General features: G+C 42.8%; 1 pseudogene; it reads right to left on the bottom strand.

Annotated features, from left to right (window-relative positions):
• Positions 1-5,356: 5,356 nt before the first annotated feature.
• On the bottom strand, positions 5,357-5,475 carry LOC120586361 (uncharacterized; annotated as a pseudogene).
• Positions 5,476-5,729: the final 254 nt, after the last annotated feature.

Here is a 5,729-nt window from a genome sequence, read left to right as displayed (position 1 = left end):
TTGCCCCTGCCACTGGACCACGCATGACCAGGACAGGTTGGGAGTGGCTCCCCGGCCACCTGTCCTAAAGATGAGTCTTTCTGAATGTGCCACCAGGTGGATGGAACTGCTTTCAACGGCCACCACCTCTGGTGATGTCAGGACCTGTGCATGGTGAGACATGCAAAGCGCCCTGCTCCCCTGCACGCACTCACGCACGCGCACACACACACACACACACGCACGCACAGGCATGCACACACACGCATGCACACACCAGGCTTCGTGATCACGCTGAGGGAGAGGAAAGGAAATTGCCTGGGCAGGCATTGAGCCAGGGCTGGGCCCTGCTCTCCAACGCTGGAGGCTCAGCTATGTGGAGGTGGGGTGGGAACCTCGGGCGGGGGAGGCGAGGCCCGAGGAGGTGCGGGTCAGAGCAGAGGAAGAACTGGCAACAGCCGTTAAGTGGAACCCACTCTCTGGAATATAGGAACATGGAGACCATCAGCTACAGATGTTCTATCCACTTTTAAGAATTAAGGATGCACAAAAATTAATTTGTAAAACACAGAAACTGCACTAGATAAAGGAACTGAGGTAGTACAATAAAACGTGAATAAAAGAGTTGAAATTTACAAACACACCAAAAGAAAAAAAATTCAGGTCGTTAGTATTCAATTCAACTAAACAGTGATACATTAACATTTTAGCATATTAAATAAGCAGTCATTTAGAAGAAATCAACTTGATTTTTTTTTTCATTTTAAAAAAGTCACGGCTGAAGTAGTTACTCCAAGAAGGCCAGAATAACTTTATTCAAAGGAAAAATAAGTGTAAAAATTGATTTACATATTATAATATCCAAGAGGTACATAGAAAACATACAGTTGGAAGACAACCTCCCGCCCCCAGCCCTGTCACTCAGCCACCGCATCCCCTCCCCAGCGTCCGCGCCCTCACGTCTCTGCCAGGGGCCCAGCGAACATCAGTGCGCAGTCTCCCTCTTCCTCTTTTTATACAAATAGGAGCTCTCGACCCCATTCTACATCTTGCTTTAAAAAAACCATAAACGTACATCTGGTAGATCCTGCCACACCATTTATGTCTAACCCCCTCAGTGAGCGAGGCGGCTCTAAAGAATAGGATGCGGGGGCGCAGGCCAGGAGCCACCCCGCTCTCGGCGGCCGCGGGAGCGACAGCCTTTGCTGTGCGCGAATAACTCGGGGCTGCACAGCGGCCTGTCCGGCCCCGCAGCTGCTAACCCGCAGGACGAAATGGGTGGGATAGCTATTTATCAACTTGTAAACAGTGACCCCACCAGACCAGGGGGCATGTGGACATGTGTGGTCAGAGAGCCGAGCTTCAAAATCGAAGACGCTCGAAGGTTTAGGCACGTGAACCCCTGTGCCAGCGGGTGGCTGGGGGTCTGGGTCCTGCCGCAGCCCTCCGGGACGAAGCCGCCTCCCGCCAGGCCAGGATTTGACCCCAAGGGCAACCTGCGACGCGGCTAGATGGGACAAGATGTGACGTGGACACAAACACACAAACACACGCACGATGGGGGAAGTGCGAGGAGAATGAGGCAGGTAGAGGTGGGACAGAAACTTGTAAAGGAGCCTGGAGGGTCGGGACTGAGCTGGCAGGACGTGTGCAGCCGAGGTGAGCAAGCATTACGCTGAGGGGTGAGGGGGACACCTCAAGTAGGGTGAGAGGCCAGAGAATTGTACTGATGGTGGAGCCGAGAGAGAAGGTCCCCAGGTCTTGCTGCTGGGCTCCTGGAGCCGCCGGGAGCCGGAGCAGTGCTCCCCACCCCCATGCTCCGGTTGGCCTCCTCCGCGGCTGCCCTGGCGCCCGAGGCCGGCTGTTCCCATTCCCAAGAGCCCGCAGCCCTCGAGAGAAGCCGTGTTCCTTGCATCCGAAAGTGCGTGGCTCACACAATCCCACGCAGCACCTTTGCCGAGACTGGAGGGCCCCCAGGCCGTGCCATCCTGCGGGTCAGCCCGCAGCTGGGGACGGGCGGTGCTCGTTCTGTCCTCTGAGGACAGAGGAACCCCCGAGTCCCTCCCGCAGCGCAGGGCTGATGATTTGGTTTAGGTTTTAATGTGGTGTGAGAGGAAGAATTCAATGTAAACGGGAAGAGCACTAGGAAACCCATGGCGATGCTCCGGAGAGCTCCTTAATTAAAAACAGGAAGCATTTTCAAGGATTTTTCAAGCAGTCATCTCCAAATAAAACAGGTTTTAACAAACAAACAAAAAAAAAACAAAGCAAAACAAAACAAAAAATTGCATATATCAGTTTGATGGCAATGAGAAATAACCTTTAGATGTTATAAATTAACCTTTTAGGAAGTATACTAGAATTAATTAAGGACTAGGGCTTTTTTTTTAGATAAGAATATATGTATTTGTGAAGATGCAGGCTACATTAGTAAAAACTCAACTATGTGACATTTGGTTTAAAAAAGGAAAGAGAAAAAATATGTGGGATTCAATCAAGTTTGCATATGCTGCTGTCTAGATAGTTTGGATGCTCAAATGCCAAATATAGATTAGAAGATATAAATGGGTTTTTTTTCTTGACAATAACATACTTCTAATACATGATATTTAGAGGAGAAATATATACAAATCTTCTGGAACTGTTAAGAGTAAAGTATTGAAATTATTTTCTTTTGGGGAAATATATATTTCAGCGAAGTATATTAACTGACTTCCCCAAATGTCCAGGAGTTAGGTGAATCTATTATATTCCAAAGTTGCTATTAGATGCAGTATGAAAACTAAAAATAGCATTGTTATTCGTAAATTTGGAAAATGTTAGTTTAAACGCAGACTTTTTTCTTGAACTGTGAGACTTCTCAGTGCTTTTAATATGATAGATGATAGCTCACATCACTGAGTGCTCGCTGTGGGCCAATGATAAAATCTGCACATGATCATCATAACGGTTTTATGAGGTAGGTATTATTCTCAATTTAGGGCTAAAGACATTTAGACTTAGAAAGCTTATATAATTTCCCTGAGTTTTCATGGGCAGTAACTGAACTTGTATGGGTCAAAGCAGACCAAAGCAGAAGTCTGGATTCTGTGCTACCAGAAAATATGTCACCTTTTATAAACCAACCAATGCCCACTGACAATCTCCAATAAGAGAATAGTGTACTGTGCTTCTGAGATTCTTTGGATAAACTGTAAATTTATTGGATCTCAGACTTTACAGTTTATCCAAAGAATCTCAGAGTCCCCTACTGCACAGTCTATTTTGTTAATATTGCCTTACCTACAACCTCTAGCTACAATATTTTTGATATTTGTGGTTTTGTTTTGTTTTTGTTCCCTGCCCCCATCCCCCCATCAGAGAGAAGGAAAATCTGAAGGTAGGATATGGGATATTAGCTATAGAAGATAAAATAGATCGTATTGGGTAGAGGATAGAATATCAATGACGAGTTTGGTTAGCAATTTAAATAAAAGTGAGCTCATAATATTGTTGTTAAAAATTATTATTTAAAAAGTTTTTATTTCTAATAATTTGTTGCTTAACTAAGTATTTGGACCCTGAAGCAATTCACCGAATGAAATCATTTTAAAAAGTCTGACGGTGATTCCTGCTGCTTTTTTTTCTGAAAATCATAAAATAACAAGAGGACCACAGAGTTTTGAGTAAATCTCCAGCATGGAGTATTAATAAAATGAAGAAAAATATCTTCCTTGGTCTATTTAAAACATACATTTTCAACCTTTTTCTTTATTCTCACTGCTTCCTCAATCAAGGAGTTAGTATAACTCAGTAGGAACAGTAGGTTGGTAAGATTCAATACCAATTTTGCTTAAACTAGAGCTGTTTCTCATTTGGGCCTGAGAAGAGCAAGGTAAATCCAGTTCGATATAAAAGGCCACATAAAGAACACATTAAATTATTTATTTTGACACAGGGTAGTAGCATAGTAGAGGGGATCTGTTCTTTATGCCCATTTATTTATTCTCAGATTAAATTATTCATGGCACGAAGTTTAGCGAAACTATTCCATCTTCAGGAAACTATTGCCTTGTATCAGAATTTTGCAAGGAGATGACATTTCCTTATGTTGGGAACTGTCACACTAAAAAATCTACATCTATGAAACAGTGGACTTTGAGGAAAAAGTCCTCACACTGTCCTCTTTCTGGACGTGACTGTCCAATCAATTCTGGTAGGGCCTGAGAAGCCCCGGATGGCCCACGTGTCAGTGCTTCTCCGTGTTCTGACCAGCACCTGTGACAACTCGGAGAGAGGCCGATGCTGGATCACTAGCTGACTAGAGAGATCTAGAAAGCGAAAGTCCTTGGAAAAGTAGTCTATGTGGAGACAAGAGAATTCCTTGGGTTCACGTTTTGGTTAGTTGAAAGTGGAAGAATGAGAAACCCATAGAGATGGAACAAAATGAGGGAGGTAGGAAATACGTTTTGGTCCAAAGTAGGCATGGTTTACAAATGAGAAGATGGTAATGTGCTTTTTCATTTTCTTTAGTATTATGATATATTTATGGATTTTTGCTTGTTTATTATATGCACGAGTGCCTGGCAGGCCCAAGAATCATTCTGGTTTCTGTGAAAAATGGAAAATGAGTCCCCATTTCAAGAAATTCTGATTCAATAGATTTGGGGCAGGATTCAAGTAGCTGAATAATAATAATTCATAATAATAAATAAAAAGCCTTAGATGGTCCTGGTATGCAGGCAATCACATGTCAGACCGCATCAAACTGAAATAAATAAGGTATAGTGAAATAGGACAGGCTGTATCGCTAAATAAGTAGGTTGACTGACATTTAAGTCTTGGAAGTAACAACAGGTCAATGAGACAGGGTAATAATTTTCCCTAATACTAATCCCCCCTCATTTCATTTTAGTAGAATATTTATTTAGCTAAGCAGATAGACAACAAACATTAAAATTACATTTGTCAATTCTCTTTGCATCTAGATGTGGCCATGTGACTGAATTATGGGGTGTCAGAGAAAATTTATATGGCCGTCTGAGAAACTTTCTGCTCCATTTCTTCATCATTTCTCCTTCAACTATGGCTGTTTGCACTGTAGAAACTGCCAAGTTAGACCATCAGGAAATGGGCCAAGCTTGGGGATGGGGCACGGTGAACTGGAAGGAGTCAGAATGTTTGAGAACTTTGTGGAGAACAGCATCAGACCAGCACTGGCCCAGACGGGTTTTTATTTTTTATTTATTTATTTATTTATTTATTTATTTATTTATTTATTTATTTATTTATTTTAGGCAAGGCAACACTTGGTTGACCTCGCAGATTGCAAAGACCTTGTCAGTTTACAATCCCTTTACAATTCCTAATGTTTTTTATTTTTATTTTTTATTTTTTATGCCTACAGCACCTGATCTTCCTAAGTGGTCTCCCATTCAAGTACTAACTGGGCCTGACCCTGCTTAGCTTCCAAGATCAGATGGGATCGGGCTTGCTCAGGGTGGCATGGCCATAGACTACCAGACAGGTTTGTAAATGAAAAAGATTCACACTTTTATTTTGCTTTTCATGGTGTTCCTCACCATATAACGTTTGTAATTTAAAAATTATCTAATGGCATGCACATGAACCAATGTCAAAGGGGCATAGTCCAGAAGGGGCATAGTCCAGAAGGGGCAATAGATAGCCTAGGACGCCAAGAGCAGAATACAGAATGACTTAGAAACAATTTCTTCATCATGTTGGTTCTATGGAATTTGAAACGTTAAAAA

This window comes from Pteropus medius, unplaced genomic scaffold (genome assembly GCF_902729225.1).
Source record: "Pteropus medius unplaced genomic scaffold, Ma_sr-lr_union100, whole genome shotgun sequence".
In the NCBI taxonomy this organism is placed as follows: Eukaryota; Metazoa; Chordata; class Mammalia; order Chiroptera; family Pteropodidae; genus Pteropus; species Pteropus medius.
Note: the sequence above shows the minus strand (reverse complement) of the source record. Positions and strands in the feature narration are given on the sequence as shown.